The sequence below is a fragment of the Salvelinus sp. IW2-2015 genome, linkage group LG8, assembly GCF_002910315.2.
Source record: "Salvelinus sp. IW2-2015 linkage group LG8, ASM291031v2, whole genome shotgun sequence".
NCBI lineage: Eukaryota > Metazoa > Chordata > Actinopteri > Salmoniformes > Salmonidae > Salvelinus > Salvelinus sp. IW2-2015.
The window spans coordinates 29,678,068-29,699,304 of NC_036848.1; the positions used below are offsets into that span (position 1 = coordinate 29,678,068).

A 21,237-nucleotide genomic window follows, 5' to 3' on the forward strand; every position below is an offset into this window, starting at 1 on the left:
AGTGGACATCCAGCCAACAACTCTGGGAAGCATTGGAGTCAACATCGGCCAGCATCCCTGTGGAACGCTTTCGACACCTTTAGAGTCTATGACCCAACGAATTCAGGCTGTTTTGATGGCGTGTTATGTTGCGTTGCCAGTAGACAACAAAGATCTAAGTGCACCGGTCCATGCAAAACGAACTGGCACACTCAGATCTAGCATGGTGTGGGGATGAAATAAGCTAGCAAGCAAGCTACAACCACTCCATTAACACTAAGTGATAATATTTGATATAATATAATATTTTTCGCTGAGACAGAATAAAAAAATCACAGGATATGGTCAGATAATAAATTACCTTCATTCAGAGTGACACATATTTTTCAGGTCTCTATATGATGTTGGTCTTTACTGTCTTTTGTGGACAGTAGATTCACTCCTGCTGTGTGTAACTCACTCGTGCGTTCATCTCTTGACTTCACATTTCCGAACTTCGATCAAATTCGGAAAAAATATACATTTCTCCCAAAATGCAAATGTAAAGTGATACAGTATGTCGTATTGGGACTTTTAGTTGGGAGGATGACACCAATCAGAATGTTTAACAGCAACCTAATTTTGCAATCTTCCCTTTAATCACACAAGTCAGCTCTTTTTGCTCATTTACCTCACTTGTCCTTCCTTGTTTTCCTCTTAATTTAATTTGTTGATTTATTTAATGTGATTATGCACATTAAATCCAGCTTCATATCTTAAATGCATAGGCAGAAATCCCCCTCTCTCTCGGCTCATTAAACTACTTTAGTAATTGAGAAGATGGCTTTAGGACTCAAAATTGGCTGCACACTCTCTGGACATGCAGTTTGACAGCTTGTCTCAGGTCCTCCTATCTAAAAGTCCCTTGTTTTGTTAGTGTATATTGTAATATATTGTAACATATATTGTAACATATATTATTCATTTTGATTGACGTGCAGGGCCAACTACAGGGTGTGCCTTAATACCAGTCTTAGATCAAATAAAGCATATTATTAACAACTAGAGACCAACAAAGTTTGAAAAAAGGACTTGGTGGACTGTATATTCTTAGGTTTGGTATTGCTTAATGTGTTTGCTCCCAGGTGCTGATCCGAACACAGATGAGACAGGTAAATTACAGTTGAGGTGGGTTTAATGAAGATGAGGATTCACACATTATAGGGCACGATGGCATAGGCACAGGACCGTGTAGGATGTAGCATGGGGCTAGTAGGCACTTCAATGATAGAGCTTGATTGACGACTTGTATTAACCAACTTGTTTGAGTGTAGTTCTGAACGTAAAGGGTACAATAGTGAATGACAAATATAAGCTACAGTGCCTTCAGAAAGTATTCACACCTAGGGCTGTTGTGGTGACCGTATTACCGCCACACCGCCGGTCACGAGTCATGAAGGCAGTCAAATTCCACATGACCGTTTAGTCATGGTAATTAGACTTCTCCAAGCTCTGATGTTGCTGCTGGTCATTAGTAGCCTACCAAACTTGCTAACTGCCTGGTACTCAGCACTCTATTGTCCCTCTAATCACTCTGACATCAATGCAAATGTAATCGCAAATCTAATCAAACACTTCATGTAAGCTGATGTTGCGCAACAATTCTTTAGGCTATGCAATTGCGTGAGGAAAACAGTGATAGCCTCTATTAGAAAGAGAAGGGTCCCATCAGCTTTCTATAGGTTAGGCCTACAATATTTATTTCTCAACTTTCCTAATATTAAGCACATTGGTTATCTTTACAACAGGAGTATTGCCTACCTGGCTGGCATGAAAAGGAACCACGGGAAAAGTGTCCTCCATTCGTTATTTAAGTGCAGAGATGTGTATATATATATAGTGGCGTACAGCAGGTCAGCACACGGGAGAGGGGACTGGGGGAAGAGAGGTTACTCCCATACAGTCGTGCTCAGTCCCAGGGATAATGGAGAGAGCTTCGTTTTGTTCCCCACAGGATACAGCAAGACCCGGAGCCCAGAAGACGGTATCCCAGAGAAGGTTTCCTGGTGGAGACCTATTTTTTAAATTTTTTGTTTGTTATTTAAATAAACACCCTTGAAACCGAGCTAATCCAACTCTGTCCGTGTCTGATCTATGTGAACGTCTTGACCAAACCCCCTGGTCTGCCACAAGTGGTGGAGAATGCGGTAAATCTGATAACGTGGTCGGATCAGGGTTGACGTTTACGCAGCATCAGCATGGATGAGTTGATACTGTAGCTCAGTTTGTCCGTGCCCAACAAGCACAACTGGCGGTTCAGGAACGAACGCTGGAGGAACAGCGGCTACAAAATTTCCGCCTCGTTGAGGAAATCAGGAAGCTACAAGGAGGAGCGTCTACTGAATCGCATCCAAACCAGTTTTTAATCAAGCTAACGGAAGACGACCACATCGAAACATACCTCTGCACATTTGAACGGACACCACTACGGGAAGGATGGCCAAGGCCAAAGTGGGCAAGTCTGCTGGCCCCGTTCCTCTACGGGAACACCCAAAAGGCGTATTGGGACCTTAACGACGAACAGGCGGCTAACTACGACGGACTCAAACTGGAGATACTCAGCCGCTATGGGTACAGCCTGGCCCATCGGGCCCAACTGTTCCACAACTGGAGGTTTGTGGCCGAGCCCAGATGAGCATTCTACTGCGCGTCACCAGGGCATGGCTCCTAACCAACGTATCCACCCTCTCCATTCTAGACAAAGTGGTCCTGGATAGCTTCTTACGGGTGCTACCCCACGACATGAAGAGCGCAGCGAGTCTATGCACGCCCCAGACATTGGAAGGCCTCCTGGGAGCAGTGGAGACGCATCAGAACACTGAGGCCCTGCTGAGAGAGAGCCGGGCCGAGTTGGGGATCCGTCCAAGGGGACGGAAGGAGAGCCCCACTGCTGTGTACCCCGAAACGACAGTCGGCAGGGCCAGAGTGCTGCAGACCCATGGACAGATGGCTGGGGGAGGGGCGACCAGCCACCGACGACCCCAGGTTGATGGAGACCAAAGGAGGTGTTTCGAGTGTGGCGCCCGGGGGAACCTTGCCTGGATTTGCCTGGCTTGAGAGGAGTTGATGGCATTAGCAAGCCCCGGAGGCAAGGTGGGCCACGCAGTGAACTACGTCGCCTCCTGTTAGTCGCAACATGAACCAATGGCACCCATGGTCCTGGTGAAGGTTGACAGACACGACACAGAAGCTCTATTAGACTCTGGAAGTATAGTTACGCTTGTAACCACGAGCTACCTGAACTAGGGGACCGAACGTGGTAGAGAGATGTCAATTTCCTGTGTCCACGGTGACACAAAGCGGTATCCAACCGTACGGGCTAATATCGTGATGCCACAAGGATTTGCTGGTACCCCTCCTCGTGGGACGAGATTGTCCGCTGTTTGCGGCACTGTGGAGGCACGAGCTGAGGAAAAAGGTATGAGCTGTCCGAAGACGAGAGCGAGGACGACCCGTCGCCTGTGCGGCCCGGAAGAAAGCAGTTGACAAACCCGTATACGGGTCCGGAGTCGGAGGGGGGTGTCAGAACCCGACCCCCCCAGGTGAACTACTGGAGGAGGAGCCCCCCCCCTCGATTTCAAGGGACCAGTAGAGACACCCACTGGGGTCCAACTGAGGGGACAATTTGGGACTGCCCAGTGAGAGGATCCGAACTTGAAAGCCGCCGCAGCCCAAGTGATAGCTGTGGACGGACAGCTTCTTCCAGGGGTGAGTGACTGGCGATACCCTCATTTCCAAATCAAGAATAACCTTTTGTATCAGGTGTTGTGCCAACAGGGGGAACTTTGAGAGGTACTGATGCTGCCCCAACGGTACGTGGGAACCATTCTTCAGCTGGCCCACACCCACCTGTTGGGGGTGCACCTGGGAATGGAGAAGATCTGGGAACGGATCGCCGCCCGGTTCCACTGGCCCGGAATGAGGAGGGCCGTGGAAGGCTATTGTCACAGCTGCCCAGAGTGCCAAATCACTGCCCCAAAAGCACACTTCCGAAACCCTGCTGGTCCCCCAACCGATCATCGGGATGCCCTTTGAAAGCATCGCCATGGACATAGTGGGACCCCTGGTAAAAACAGCACGAGGACACCGGTACATCCTGGCAACGGGCCGTTCGGGGTGATAGAGAAGCTGGGACCGTCAATTACATCGTATGGCAGCAGGGGATTTGGAAACCCCAACAGATTTACCACATGAACATGTTGAAGAAGTGGCACAGGAGGACAGCCTTGGCTGTGTTATGGTCAGGACCCTGGACGCCAATGGTACCAGTGGTGGTCCCGAGCAATGAGGACCTCGACCCGGCCCAGAAGCAAGCACTCAGGGAGCTCATTGATCGGAACACGGCTGTGTTCTCCGAGAAGCCGGGCCTCACAACCCTCATTGAACACCACGTCTGCACCCGGTCTGGGGAAACAGTACGAAAGAGGCCACATTGCATTCCAGAGGCGCGAAGGTAGGCCGTAAAGCAAGAAGTGGAGGCTATGCTGAGGATGGTGGTCGTCGAAGAATCCCACAGTGCATGGTGCAGCCCCATCGTGTTGGTGCCCAAACTGGACGGTAGCCTGCGCTTCTGTAATGATTTCCAGGGTGTGGACGACATCAGCTTATTCGACACCTACCCCCATGCTGAGGGTAAACGAGCTGATCAACCGATTGGGAAAGGCCAGGTACATCAGCACCCTCGACTTGACCAAAGGATATTGGCAGATACCTTTGGCAGCCTCCTCCCGGGAGAAGACGACGTTTTCGACACTGGATGGATTATATCAGTACCGGATGGTCAGTAACAGTCAAACGTTTGGACACCTACTCATTCCAGGGTTTCTTTATCTTAACTTTTTTCTACATTGGAGAATAATATAAGACATCAAAACTATGAAATAACACATATGGATTCATGTCGTAACCAAAAAAGTGTTAAACAAATCAAAATATATTTAATATTTGAGATTTTTCAAAATAGCCACCCTTTGCCTTGAAGACAGTTTTGCACACTCTTGGCATTCTCTCAACCAGCTTCAGGAGGTAGTCACCAGGAATACATTTAAATTAACAGGTGTGCCTTGTTAAAAGTTAATTTGTGCAATTTCTTTCCTTCTTAGTGTGTTTGAGCCAATTAGTTGTTGTGAGGAGGTAGTATTGGAATACCGAAGATAGCCAATTGTTAAAAGACCAAGTCCAGGTCTATTCCCGGGACCATCATTACATAAAATGTCAGCTACATTAAATATTATTATCACCTTATCAAGTCATTCACAGTGCTTTATTAAAAAGTGGGATAGATTGCTGAGATGGTATGAAATAAATAAGTTGTTTCATCTTTTCCTATTGTGATTCAAAATATTGTAATGTTCAACCTAATCCAGCTATTTTCATGCATTTTGGATACACAAAATTTGGCTCTAGAATTTTCAGATTTTTTTTGTGCAATAGAGATGAATTTGCCTGAATCTTTATGTGCTCTAATATCATAGGCTAATTTATTTGGGGCTAATTCACCACCTGATTAAGTGGAATCTCAAAACACATTAGCTAGATCGCTAGCTTTAAATATAATACCTACTGCTAGTAGCTACGTATTAACCTAATGCTAAATGCAATGTCCCAAAATATGTTCCAGCCTACCGCCCAATGAGGCCTATGGACTCACAATGGTCAATGTGCATTTTGCATGCTCCATATCTCAAAGCTATATCAAATATCTTGTTTGTAAAATAGTTGCTATTGAACTCAAATTGAGAGTTAAGAAATAAAAAAGTATACCTACAGAAAGCTGAGAACCTCCTCCCTCCAACTGTGGCAACAGGATAGCTGTATTTTCCCCAATTGGATTTTAAAATGTTATAAAATCAAAATAAATATTTGCCCCTGGGAAAGTAGATCGTTAGTGGCTTGCTTGACACAGCAGCAGTCCCCAGCAAAGCAGGCACAGGGGCGGCAGGCAGACACTTTCATGAGGATAATGTATTTTACTGTTTGACCAAATCATGGTTTTAGCCTCCTAAAAAAATAATTTTGAGGTAACCATGTAGAATGCGACCAATACATTTTTAAAAAAGGTCGCAAAAGGTTGCAAAATGCGACTAAATGGTCGGATTCTGGAGCCCTGTGATGAACTACTTAATGATATGATAACTACTATTTCTTCACTGCCTTTCATACAAAGTTGCTACTAGCAGCTGTTCAAGTTCATTAGACACAGCACAACAGTTTTCATTCTCAGTATGGTTACCATAGATGGACTGAACTCATTTCTATAGCCCTGAGTTTTCATCTAGCCAGCCACACACACACACACACACACACACACACACACACTGTGATGGTGTGGTGTGATCTGTGATGTAAAGTGTTGTTGTACCTCAACAGATGGATAGCGGGATAAAAATGAGAGGGAGTGGAAATTACATTTGTGCAGGATAATCTTGCTTTCCTCTCATCTTTTCAATCCAATAAACCTTCTCTTCAAGTACACAGACAATACTGCCATTTATAAAAGGCTTGGAAAGAGACTGTATATTCAAACATGGCAAATGGATTTTTGTCAAAGCTGTATACAGATGTTTATTCTGCCAGAAATGATGAGCAGAAATAACCTTTATGGAACAGGTTGTTTTCCATATCACTGTTCTTCTGACATTGTTTTGAGGGCTTCTGTGTGAGTAGCCATGCGCTGACTATTAGCGCTCCAGAGTTAGCTGCTTGCTAGCTGCTAGTGATGGCTAGTTACCAGCACAAGTAAGCGGCAGCTTTGGCCAGCATGAGGGAGATTGGTTGAATATGAAGTCCCTCTTGTCTAATAAACACAAACTGTATAATGCCAGCCCATTGACATATATCTTGCAATCGTTCAGAACTGTTTCCATGTTAAATTGATTTGGTTGTGATTGACAGCACACCCTTCTGCTGGCATGGGTTCCTATTGAATGATCACTGAAAACACTAGGCTTGATTATATAGTTTATTGACATGCTACTAGGCCTGAAGTTCTGGTTTCATGGTAATTTATAGGATGATAAATTACACTGACCAAAAATATAAATGTAAATTCTTGTTCTCGTGTTTCATGAGCTGAAATAAAAGATCCCAGAAATGTTCCATATGCACAAAAATGTGACCTGTCAATCATTGAGTTCAACTCAAGTTGACATTATAAAGGTGCAGAAAAAAACAGTACTTAAAATGGGACCCTGCATCTTTATCTGGCCAGTGGTTCTGTCCAGGTGTGTTAGTTTGATGTGTTAGTTAGCATATCATTGGGACATACTGAGCATTTCGCCTTTGCCAAGATAATCCATCCACCTTACAGGTGTGGCATATCCAGAAGCTGATTAATCAACATGATCATTACACAGGTGCACCTTGTGCTGGGAACAATAAAAGACCACTCTAAAATGTGCAGTTTTGTCACAACACAATGCCACAGATGTCTCAAGTTTTGAGGGAGCATGCAATTGGCATGCTGACTGCAGGAATGTTCACCAAAGCTGTTGCCAGATAATTGAATGTTAATTATTTCTCTACCATAAGTCTCATCCAATGTCGCTTTGGAGAATTTGTCAGTACGTCCAACCGGCATCACAACCGCAAACCATGTGCATGGCGATGTGTGGGTGAGTGGTTTGCTGATGTCAACGTTGTGAACAGAGTGCCCAGTGGTGTCTTTGGAGTTATGGCATAGGCAGGCATAAGCTACGGACAATAATAGCAATTTGAATGCCCAAAAATAATGCAACGAGATCCTGAGGCCCATTGTGAGGCCCATATTTTTTTAAAGGTATATGTGACCAACAAATACATATCTGTATTCCCAGTTATGTGAAATCCATCGATTAGGACCTAATGAATGTACTTCAATTGATTGATTTCTTTATGACCCGTAACTCAGTAAAATCTTTGAAATTGTTGCATGTTGCGTTTTATAGTTCTGTTCATTGTAGATACAGACCGATCCAATACAGAAAATCTACGGATTCTTTACAGACTCTAGATCAATTGGAGCAGGAAATGTTATTACAGTATGTCCCAATGATATGCTACCCACAAACTAACACACCTGGACAGAACCATCGGCCAGGTAAAGATGGTGTCCCATTTTAAGTACTGTTTTTTTCTGCACCTTTAAAATGTCACCTCGAGTTGAGCTCAATAGTTGACAGGTCTTCCTCTTCTCTGCAGGGGATAATCAAGATGCTGGAGGGACCTGACGTGCATGGACTACCACTACGAGGTGTGTGCGTGGGGTTCTTGAGTCTGTATGCGTGTGTTTGTGTGGGCTCAGTGCAATACAGTTACCGCAATGCTTGTGGGCAGTGCTTGTCCTTGGCGTCCTGTCGTCAGGGCTTTCCCATGGCCTGTCCTGTGCTGGGTCGTCCTGAGAGATCAGGCCAAGGCTGATGACCTTTATCAATCGCCTGCCATCCTTAACTGGATTAAACAAATTACTTTATTATCTATCTTCCCTTACCTCCTGTGCCACGCCATTGGATCGACTGCTCCTGTCTGGCTGGCTGTGGACAGACCATTGCTTCCTCAAGCTAGATATTCTCCTTAGACGGGGCGCCCCAGGACAAACAATAAGCTACACACACCTAAACGTTCAATTGAAACCAATTGAGGTCATGGTTTAAGACGTAGTCCTGGCTAAGAAATATTGCTTCTGTTAACTTAGTGGGTGCCAAGACATTTCGTAAAGCATACGATGGGACACAGCTCTGAAAATCGTACTGTATTGTGAACCACAGTCTGCCTCGATGTTTGAATAAATCATCCCTATAGGAGAGGACACCACAATACTGTGTCATCTCTAGACTAACCCACACAGCTTGGAGTATCTCGTCTAATGACAGAGACCAGGAATACACGATGTCTCTCTGGAGACTGAATGGTCTGGCTGACTGTGGCTTTTTATTGCCTTGGAAAAAGTCCCTGAACGGTCGGTCTACTGTAGTTGGGCTCAACAAACTCTACTGATGCGTGCATACTTACTTGACTGACATGCTCTTGGTAGAACTTACCCCCATACACAGATCAAGGATCAGCTTCCCCTCACCAAATACTAACCTTAACCATCAAGGGGAGGACACAGTAAGCTGACATTGGATCAGTGTCTAGGGGCTACTTCCTCGTACACCACTCTAACAAACTACAAAGAATTTTCCGAGACTAAATATTGAAACTAGGAACCTCACTACCTTGGACAGTAACTTGTGTAGTACAGTACAGTAGGTTCACTTCACTGCACTATACAGGTTTTGGCATATGACAAACCCATTCTCGGTCTGTTAGCCCTGGCCTTCAGTACTCTGCTTTGGGCTGTTCGCCTGCTGGGTGGATTACCCATGAAATGGGAAACATGTTTATTTTCTTTGGTCAACATGACTTTTAAGACGCTGCTGTAGCAAGTTATAGGCCATAGAGTCATGATTTAAGACACAGACCAGCTGAACTGCTACAGTTGATTTGAGTTAACTTTGTTTTTTTAAGTGGATAAGTGTGTCCATGTACATTTGTGTTACTGCTCTACCCTATCAGTATTGTCATAATAGTCCATGACCCAGACCCCCAAACTTGGGCCGTCAGGCTCACTTGGAAGGTCTATGTCCCTAGAGTTGGAAAATATGTGATAGCAGTGCTTCATTTGAAGCTTCCTCTGGTTATCACCCCCCCCCCTCCCTCAAATATGCCTACACCCCCATCCCAGCAACCACTCTTACTCCAGGCTGGTTCTGTCATGGGGTTCCCTAGGTGTGAGGTGTGGAGGGAGGCCTGGCACCTCACAATACCCCCTTACCAGCCCCCTGTCTATGCCCTATTAACTCAAAGGAACCTCTGTCTGTGGACCCTCACACCTATCTGAAAGAGTCTGATGTCGGGGACAAACAGGGGTCTATTTCAGGCCCATTGAGCCCCTGGGGCAAGCCCCCGTTATAGATTAATCAGCCTACATTATGTAAACTTTGTCAGGGCTTCACTTGGAGGCTAATGGGTTTCTGGTAATAGTGGTCAGCCAAGTGAACCTGTATGGATCAGAGACCGTAAATGAACGCCGTGTAGAATTTTACAAAAAGTGTTCAAAAAAGAAAGGAAACATTCCAATAGTATTTGTGTTTAAACTGGATTTCCATGTTTAACATGGGTTTATAGGAAATCATATATGGGAGCCTGAGGACTCCATGCAGGCAGTCAGACTCATATCCCCATCTCAACATTGACCTGCCAGCTCCAAACTTGTCAACCCCCCCAGGGGTAAAGCAGATGTACATTTCAACCCCCTCCACCCCCTCCTACCGGACTCTGATACACTGCTCCCTTTCAGCCTCCAAACTCATGGCAGGGCCACCCAGCGCAATGCATCCTGGGTAGGAAGACTGCGGAGGCTATAAGAGGCTGGCTGAGTGGGTTGGTGGGTGGTGTGTTTGTTTTTGTTGGTTTGTTTGCTGTGTACACGCTGGGGTATGTTTGGTTATCTGAGGTTGCAGGCCAGGTACACTAGGCTGTCTGGGGGTGTGCTGGAACACACAAACACACACACACACACACACACACACACACACACACACACACACACACACACACACACACACACACACACACACACACACACACACACACACACACACACACACACACACACACACACACACACACACACACACACACACACACACACACACACACACACACACACACACACACACACACACACTTCAGTCTGACCCTGCACTGAAACAGCCCTCTCAGGACATTTCTAAAAGAGGCACCAAATTGACTTAGCCCAGGAAACCACCCTGAAGGTGTGGTATTATAATAATATACCATGTTGTTTCCCCACACCATTCTGTCCCATGGTTTTATGCCAAAACAATGACGGAAAAAACAACTTTTGAGCTATTTTGCATTTATGCTCAGATACATTTTATGTTTGTCACGCAGGTTGGCATTTATTGTCATGAGGTCTGCAGAGTGGTCACTAGCTGGCCACAAAGTCATACAATCAGATTTGAATCTTAACCCTAACCTTAACCACACTGCTAACCCTAATGCCTAACCCTAACTTTAAATTAAGACCAAAAATATAATTTAGGTTTTTATAAATGTTTACATATACAGTGGTTCCTCCTTTCAAAGTTGTGAGCTTACACCACAGGACTTAGAGGTATCCAGCGTCATGGCTTCATTGCTCCAGACCACCACAAGGGGGAGTTAGAGCATTCATTATGCATTTCGGTCCCCCAGGTTTTTACATGACCAATCATATCGAGTGGTTCCAATGACGAATACACTACCGTCACTGGTGACTTTCTTCAGCAAAGATGGCTGACAAAACATTACGGAGGAAGCAAATGTAAGTAGTTATAACGTCATAACAAGTCAAGCAAAAAATGTACAATTGAGAGGAATATGTTTGTTAATGTAGAGACAAACGATTGTGCATATTTTTTTGTCATAAAGTTAATTTAACTTCTCTAGGATAGGGGGCAGCATTCGGAATTTTGGATGAAAAGCATGCCCAAATTAAACTACTCATGCCCAGAAGCTAAGATATGCATATTATTAGTGGATTTTGATAGAAAACACTCTGAAGTTTTTAAAACAGTTTGAATCATGTCTGTGACTATAACAGAACTTATTTGGCAGGCAAAATCCCGAGGACAAACCATTCAAGAATCCAGAAAATCACATTGTATGATTTTTAAGTAATTATTTTGCATTTTATTGCATGACATAAGTATTTGATACATCAGAAAAGCAGAACTTAATATTTGGTACAGAAACCTTTGTTTGCAATTACAGAGATCATACGTTTCCTGTAGTTCTTGACCAGGTTTGCACACACTGCAGCAGGGATTTTGGCCCACTCCTCCATACAGACCTTCTCCAGATCCTTCAGGTTTCGGGGCTGTCGCTGGGCAATACGGACTTTCAGCTCCCTCCAAAGATTTTCTATTGGGTTCAGGTCTGGAGACTGGCTAGGCCCTGTCTCTTATACACATCTAGATGTGTATAAGAGACAGCATTAAGAGTAATGAGTGAAGAACAGGAGGGCTTCTTAAAGAAAAAGAAAAACTAACAGATCTGTGAGAGACGTAATTTTTACTGGTTGGTAGGTGATCAAATACTTATGTCATGCAATAAAATGCTAATTAATTACTTAAAAATCATACAATGTAATTTTCTGGATTTTTGTTTTAGATTCCGTTTCTCACAGAAGTGTACCTGTGTCTTATACACATCTAGATGTGTATAAGAGACAGTCCATCTTCTCCCTCCAAACACGGCGAGTGGAGTTTAGACCAAAAAGCTCTATTTTTGTCTCATCAGACCACATGACCTTCTCCCATTCCTCCTCTGGATCATCCAGATGGTCATTGGCAAACTTCAGACGGGCCTGGACATGCGCTGGCTTGAGCAGGGGGACCTTGCGTGCGCTGCAGGATTTTAATCCATGACGGCGTAGTGTGTTACTAATGGTTTTCTTTGAGACTGTGGTCCCAGCTCTCTTCAGGTCATTGACCAGGTCCTGCCGTGTAGTTCTGGGCTGATCCCTCACCTTCCTCATGATTATTGATGCCCCACGAGGTGAGATCTTGCATGGAGCCCCAGACCGAGGGTGATTGACCGTCATCTTGAACTTCTTCCATTTTCTAATAATTGCGCCAACAGTTGTTTCCTTCTCACCAAGCTGCTTGCCTATTGTCCTGTAGCCCATCCCAGCCTTGTGCAGGTCTACAATTTTATCCCTGATGTCCTTACACAGCTCTCTGGTCTTGGCCATTGTGGAGAGTATGGAGTCTGTTTGATTGAGTGTGTGGACAGGTGTCTTTTATACAGTGTTATACTGAGTTCAAACAGGTGCAGTTAATACAGGTAATGAGTGAAGAACAGGAGGGCTTCTTAAAGAAAAAGAAAAACTAACAGATCTGTGAGAGACGTAATTTTTACTGGTTGGTAGGTGATCAAATACTTATGTCATGCAATAAAATGCTAATTAATTACTTAAAAATCATACAATGTAATTTTCTGGATTTTTGTTTTAGATTCCGTTTCTCACAGAAGTGTACCTATGATAAAAATGACAGACCACTACATGCTTTGTAAGTAGGAAAACCTGCAAAATCGGCAGTGTATCAAATACTTGTTCTCCCCACTGTATGTGTATATATACAGTATATATATAACATTTCTTACCGAGCCTTTCCATAAGTCCACTCAAGTTTCTTCAACCGTCTTCTGACTGCATTTAGAGCGATGTTGTCGTGCCATGATGCCAGCAGATTACAGATTGCCTTTGCCAATCACTCATCATCTTCATGAATATAAGCAAGTAATGTGTGCTAAATAATCAATTTAGGTTTCTCCAGAAATAAATAATTCTAAATAACAAACTGCCTTTATTTACAAATAAGTGAGAATGTCTCACCCAATGTTCAAGAATTGCCTTTATCTCGCTCACTCTAGGTTAACTTGTTATGGATAGGGGGCAGCATTTTCACGTTTGGATGAAAAGCATGCCCAGAGTAAACTGCCTGCTACAGTCCCAGTTGCTAATATATGCATATTATTAGTAGATTTGGATAGAAAACACTCTGAAGTTTCTAAAACTGTTTGAATGATGTTTGTGAGTATAAAATAACTCATATGGCAGGCGAAAACCTGAGAAAAATCCAACCAGGAAGTGGGAAATCTGAGGTTTGCAGGTTTTCAACTCTTGGCCTATCGAATACACAGTGTCTATGGGGTCATTTTGCACTTCCTACGGCTTTGTTTGATGCTTCTACTGTTATGTCGGGCCGAATGAGAGGGGAATGAGTCAGGGCTCTGGCAGAATGCCAGGAGCTCGTGACGCTCGTTCACGTGAGAGCGAGCTCTGTTCCATTGCTTTTCTGAAGACAAAGGAATTCTCCGGTTGGAACATTATTGAAGATTTATGTTAAAAACATCCTAAAGATTGATTTTATACTTCATTTTATAAAAAAAAAGTAAATTTTAAAATTATAAAAAAGCCACTTAGATATTCTCACAGATCCTAACGGAAAATTCTCACAGATCCTAACGGAATATTAATTTAGAGTTTTCCAATTCTCTAAATGTAATTATTGGCGGAGAGTCACTTCATTGAATTTTTTGATGTTGTTGATATACTGTAGGCCTATCATAGGCGAAATTAGTCTGTAAAAATGGTGTAGTCTTATTTATTTAAAGAGCATATTGAAGTTAGATGCAAAAGCCTGCAACTATTTTTCCACCATTTCGCGCTGCTCTGAGGCAAGCATGGGGGACTGGTCTTGATAAATCAATTATATTTTTAGTTTCACTTAATCTCCGTTTGGGTATTGGTTAGACAAGAATGAGAAAATTAGGGTGCAGAAATGTTATGCTCTTAGTCTAACCATTATTTAACTAGGCAAGTCAGTTAAGAACACATTCTTATTTACAAGGATAGCCTACTCCTTCCTCGTGCCCTGCGGAGAATCTTTAGTTAAATAGCCCAGTACTGTACTGTCGACCGTCACGTTGTACAGCGCCATATTTACCATTCCATCCTTATGGAAACCCAGAGGGTTTTTCATTTTTCTTGGAATAGAAAAAACATATTAATCAAATTAATTAAGCAAGTACCAGTCAAAAGTTTGGACAAACCTACTCATTCCAGGTTTTTTCATTATTTGTACTATTTTCTACATTGTAGAATAATAGTGAAGACATCACAACTATGAAATAACACCGGTCTCCCGCGTGCAACGCATTCTGTAGTACAGACATGGCCTGTTCTCCCTTATGTAAGGAATTAGGCACTTTCCCATGTTTACTACAGTATGTATTGTAGACTGCACACTAGCCTACTAAACAAACAAACACATTTTGTTAATAAATGATATAAAATACTCTTTCAAAATGCATATCGAATTACTAAGGGCATAAATATCACTTATTTATAGAAATATTGGAACAAAGTTGTCTAAATGTCAGTAACATCACTCCAATGGGAGTCAATTGTTTGGTCCCCACAAGGAAAGTAAAACAAACATATAAGTGATAGGGGACACCCTTTACCTTGTGCTCCTCTTCTACCCTGCTGGCTGCCCCGAAACAGCTCTAAACTGGTGCTGTATGGTAATCTCTTTTGTTTGCCTCTTTCCATCCCTCTGTCATTGCTCATATTTGAGTATCGATATGGAGGCAAATGTCTTTTTCCTTGAGCTGGATGTACTCATGTTTGAAACCTCTGTGAACCCTGCGGTTGTGCACTCCCTGGGGTGTCAATCTGTGGTCCTCTTTGGCTCGTCCCAGTTCTGTGGTTGAGACTGGAAGGATGTGGTGGGTTACATAGCCCCTCTCTTCAGGCCCCAAAATGAGGAGTGATGTTACTGACTCCCCACTCCCCTCTCTGTCATCTCTAGAGATGTTCTGGAGAGTACTGTCTCTAACCACACAGTGCCATTCTGCGGTGTGTGTGTGTGTGGGGGGGGGGGGTATCTTTCTGATTCTCTTTCTCCCTCCCTCCCTCCAAACTCAGCCGGTGCCAAACTCCATGTCGTACTATATTCACCAATCTCCATGGTGGTTCCATCTCTTTGAGGTTCTGTCCAATCACTTTGTTGAGCTCATCGTCCTTCTCTTTGCCTTCCTGGGGCGACCTATGGTCAACGGAACGCTGCAGATAGTGTTCCAGGTGAGTTGACAGTAAAACTGATATCACTTTTGTTTTTCCCTATCGTGGTTGAGACTAGGATTTTGAAAGGGTAACTTATCCTAGATCTGTGCCCAAGAATGTCTACCTCGAGTGGCTCTGACATCACATTGCCACCTAGTGGATCCATTGGGGCTCTACAGTGGTTTTATGGCAACTGCCGTCTTCAGTTTATTAAATCAGTCATCAGTTAAATACAGGAAATCAGGACTTTCCCTGCTGTTATGACCTCATTTATTACAAAGCAGATAATCCTCATCAGTCGTCATGCTATTTTGTCTGCCAGTACCTGGAGGAATCTTTTCACTCCCGCTTGTCCTTTCTCCCCATCGACCCTCTGTGTCTCCTCCTCGACCCTCTGTCTTAACTCATCTACCCTCTCCTCTAGGTGACTCTGATAGTGAGTGGGAACCTAAGCTTTCTCAACTGGCTGACCATAGTTCCCAGTGTTTTGACGATGGATCTCTGGGGTTCCTGTTCGAGGGGCCAAGCAAGCCGTACCGGACCTCCAGGCTTCGGAGGCTGCAGGACAGACCCCCAAACCCACCAGAGGTACCCCCTCAACAGCCATGAAATCTCCTAAATGAGCCTAACCTCTTGCCCACACCGTAGAAATATAATTATCTCTTCTATTTATCTAATTCCCTCACAACCCATACCTCTGCCTCATCCCAGACACATCTTTGCAAAGAAAGAAATCGATACAGACAGGGTTAAGGTATTTTGGGGATTATCCTGGAATTCTGGGTATTTATTTTCAGACAGTAAGGATAGCAGGGCTGCTGTAACACTGTCTGGGTGTTTTATGATTGGGACTAATGATGACAGTCAGAGAGAGGGAGAGGAGGTATTAGACCAGCCTTCCACCTGGCTCCACTGAGTTGGCCTGACTGATGTCTCTACCAGACGTGCTGTGTGTGTCTGCGTGCGTGCATGTTTGTGTGTGTATGGACTCCCCTTCCCCACACGCCTGGCTAAGCTGTGTGTTTGAGTTTACAACCCCTAAGAGTGAGCAATGAGTGGGTCCACATGGGCCTCTCCACTCCCCATCTCCAACACCTACACCTGGCTGTATGCACATCTGGAGCAGGCTAGCAGGCTATTGGGCCTTGACAGATGGTAGACACTCAGCACCAGACATTACCAATGTGCCTTTTAATGGCATGCTGTACATTCTACAAGTGTCTGGATCTCTATTGGAGGGATGGGACATCATTCATCCACATTTATACATGACCCTAACACTTCAGCTCCACCATAACGTTGAGTAGCTTTGCCATCAGCGTCGTGTCAATGTGACGTTCTACCTGCTACACAGAGCTTGTTTTGAGAGCGGAGAGCAGCACAGGGGAGGAGCATCTTTATTCTATTTTCTCCAAATGTACTGGTTCATATTCATCGATTATGCATAAGTACAATAGCTGTGGTCCAGTTTTTCACAAGTACTCATTCAATTGTTGCTAGCGGCTGTACCAAATGATCCTCAAATTACACAAGTTGCTTTTGTTTACGTTGTGAAGATAGTCAAAGCCAGCTACCTAGAGTTTCGGCTAGCTAGTAGCTTCTTGACTTCATACAGCTTAGTACAATAACCAGTGGTGTATAGTTGAGGCCATATGCAACCAATATCAACTTTAATTCAATTCACAAGATAGAATGAATGTGTGCGTCAGCCATCGAGAATTGAACCTCTGCGATTCTTGAGCTTGCACCTTGCCATTGGACGTGATGCAACACGAGCACAACACGAGCAGTATAGCAGCTTTCATTGATTTCAAAGGAAGCATTTCCTCAATGGCTGATGGCTGATTGCAATACAATGTATCCCTCACTTACTCAAGTGTTTCCTTTATTTTGGCAGTTACATGTATATTTTTTTTTTACATCGAAGTGCAGTGAATGCCCATGTTGTGTATGAAAACAGGAATAGGCTCCAGCTAATTGGTCTCCCAAGACTCGAATGGCTTTAGTTCTATGTTGGGTAATATGTCATTTAAGTGGGCCTAACATTCTGTACTACCTCCACTAGGGCTGTTTTTTATCAATTTTTAAGCATAAAAGTACATTCTTTAAGTCAAACAACAGGTATGGTTCTGATGCATGGTTTTAACATGGATGGGTTGACGGGTTGCCATCTCAATCCGAGACAGGTAGTGGGGATTTGAGCTGTCTACTCCTCCAGTTGTCTGTGACTAAATGCCCCATGACCACATAGTCTAAGCCCCTTTCTCTGGCTACTGCCAAAGGGATCTTGTGTTCCTAGATACAAACGCACGCACGCACGCACGCACGCACACGCACACGCACACGCACACGCACACACACACACACACACACACACACACACACACACACACACACACACACACACACACACACACATATATATAAACTCAGCAGAAACAGAAAAGTCCTCTCACTGTCAATTGCGTTTATTTTCAGCAAAATTAACATTTGTAAATATTTGTATGAACATAACAAGATTCAACAACTGAGACATAAACTGAACAAGTTCCACAGACATGTGACAAGCAGAAATGGAATAATATGTCCCTGAACAAAGTCAAAATCAAAAGTAACAGTCGGTATCTGGTGTGGCCATCAACTGCATTAAGTACTGCAGTGCATCTCCTCCTCATGGACTGCACCAGATTTGCCAGTTCTTGCTGTGAGATGTTACACCACTCTTCCACCAAGGAACCTGCAATTTCCCGAACATTTCTGGGGGGAATGGCCCTAGCCCTCACCCTCCGATCCAACAGGTCCTAGATGTGCTCAATGGGATTGAGATCCGGGCTCTTCGCTGGCCATGGCAGAGAACTGACATTCCTGTCTTGCAGGAAATCCCGCACAGAACGAGCGGTATGGCTGGTGGCATTGTCATGCTGAAGGGTCATGTCAGGAGCCTGCAGGAAGGGCACCACATGAGGGAGTAGGATGTCTTCCTTGTAACGCACAGCGTTGAGATTGCCTGCAATGACAACAAGCTCAGTCTGATGATGCTGTGACACACCGCCCCAGACCATGATGGACCCTGCACCTCCAAATCGATCCCGCTCCAGAGTACAGTCCTCAGTGTAACGCTCATTCCTTCGACAATAAACGCGAATCTGACCATCACCCTCGGTGAGACAAAACTGCAACTCGTCAGTGAAGAGCACTTTTTGCCAGTCCTGTCTGGTCCAGCGACGGTGGGTTTGTGCCCATAGGCAACGTTGTTTCCGGTGATGTCTGGTAAGGACCTGCCTTACAACAGGCCTACAAGCCTTCAGTATAGCCTCTCTCAGCCTATTGCGGACAGTCTGAGCACTGATGGAGGGATTGTGTGTTCCTGGTGTAACTCGGGCAGTTGTTGTTGCTGCTATCCTGTACCTGTCCCGCTGGTGTGATGTTTGGATGTACTGATCCTGTGCAGGTGTTGTTACACGTGGTCTGATACTGTGAGCACGATCAGCTGTCCGTCCTGTCTCCCTGTAGTGCTGTCTTAGGCGTCTCACAGTACGGACATTTAAATTTATTGCCCTGGCCACATCTGCAGTCCTCATGCCTCCTTGCAGCATGCCTAAGGCACATTCACACAGATGAGCAGAGACCCTGGTGATCTTTCTTTTGGTGTTTTTCAGAGTCAGTAGAAAGGCCTATTTAGTGTCCTAAGTTTTCATAACTATGACCTTAATTGCCTACCGTCTGTAAGCTGTTAGTGTCTTAACGGCCGTTCCACAGGTGATTCTGCAAGGTACTTTGAGCACGGACCAGAAGGACCCAGAGGCTTTGTGGGAGGACTACCAGTTCCTGTGTAAGCCAGGGGACCTGATCCGACGGCCCTGCTTTATCTTCCCCATACGGGCTCCACTGGCGCATGTGGCTCGCCACCTTCCAGGTGCAGTCAGTCTGGCACTTGGTAGACCTTTGGACTACACAGCTCTAACTTGACATGCAAGAATCAGGAATTTTGTTTATTTTATTTATTGTTAGTTAGTTTTGTGCATGCCTTGGATTTGTTTCCCCATCCCTGTCCAAAATTCCACCCCCCCACTTACAATTATCACGATGAAGAATGTCCATAACCATGGCAGAATTCAGATACAGTATGATGTCATTGTTTTAGCACTGAGTTTGTCAACTACGGCACGCAACATGGACCCAGACCTACCTGCCCTGATTTATTTCCTCTGTCAGGGCTAGCAGCCCACACGATTCTCAACTTCCGCTGTTCAACCTGCTTTCTACTAACAGCTATCTCAGGTGAAGTTCTTCCCAGGGAGACTTGATTGTGTGGCACCCTGTGTTTAATGTTCCCTTCTCAAGGCATAGGGTTTCCTGCTGGTTTACCTCCAATCCTAGAACCAAGAAAATCCCAGTCAGACATTTTGGCAAGAGGGGGGAAGGTTGATGTCACACATTGGCTAAATATTTGCGTAATAGTTTGGTGGAATAGACTGCTTTGGATTGACATATTTGTTTGAAGTGACAGTTGATCTTTCACTCACCTTTTCCACCCCTTTTCCTCAAAAATGTCCTCCCTCTTTCTCTATCTGTCCCTCTGTTCTCCCTCCCCCCCCTCTCTCTTTCTCTCAACCAGACCTATGTGCAGAGTCAGTGGGAAGACTGTTGGCCAACGACATATCTTTTCTCTCCCTGATGGAACACAACCCCTTCCAGGGCAGAGACAGTCCCAGTTACACTAACACTGGGCAGTGGAGGGGAGAACCTCTGCCGTTATCCACAACAGAGTTGTCCATGATAAAGAGAAGAGGGTGAAAAGCAGTTTGATACGACGCGTGTTTCTGTAGTATGCACATTTCATTTAAAAATGGCCAGCTGTTGCCGTTGGCGACAGCTGCGTTGAAGGCCTAACTGATCTCAGCTGTGTGTGTGCGTGTACGAGTGTTTGTGTGTGTGTGTGTGACTGTTATACAGTCTTTTTCTGAATGCTTAAACACAAACAGTGATTCTTGAAGCACTTTCTCTGAAACCATTAACACTTGCAGCCAATGCACTTACCAAGTGTTGCCAAACTGAATGCACGTGCTCTGCTTTACGCTCAGTTTGTAATTTTATTACACACTTTTTGCACAACTGTAAACACAACTCACTGCTTTACACTCAGGTTGCAATTTAATAACACACTTCTAGCAAAACTGTAAACATTGGTCTCTACATTGCTACACAATTTCACCAATTGCCTTTCCACATTGACACATGTGAAAACACTTTTAGATAATGAGTTCACTTACAAATCAGAGCTTGAGCACTATAAATAGGCCACGGGTAAACATTTGGTTTGGACAACATTGGAGGCCAATAGGACGGGGTTGAAGGAGAGGACGGGGAAGAGGAAGGGGAGTCAGGAACACAATAACGGATGAAATCAGAACGACTGTGGTTGACCATGTTGTCAACCATGGGATGAGCATGAGGAAGGCTGGGCAACGGGTTCAACCAAATCTGAGCCGCTGTACTGTTGCAGGTATCATCCGGATATTTAGAAATGAGAACCGGTAAGTAACTATAAGTGCTGTAGT

The 21,237-nt window shown here is 44.4% G+C and overlaps 1 pseudogene; it reads left to right on the forward strand.

The window, feature by feature from the left end:
• Window positions 1-21,237, forward strand: part of LOC111968219 (lipase maturation factor 1-like) — a 68,831-nt pseudogene that overhangs the window by 45,743 nt on the left and 1,851 nt on the right.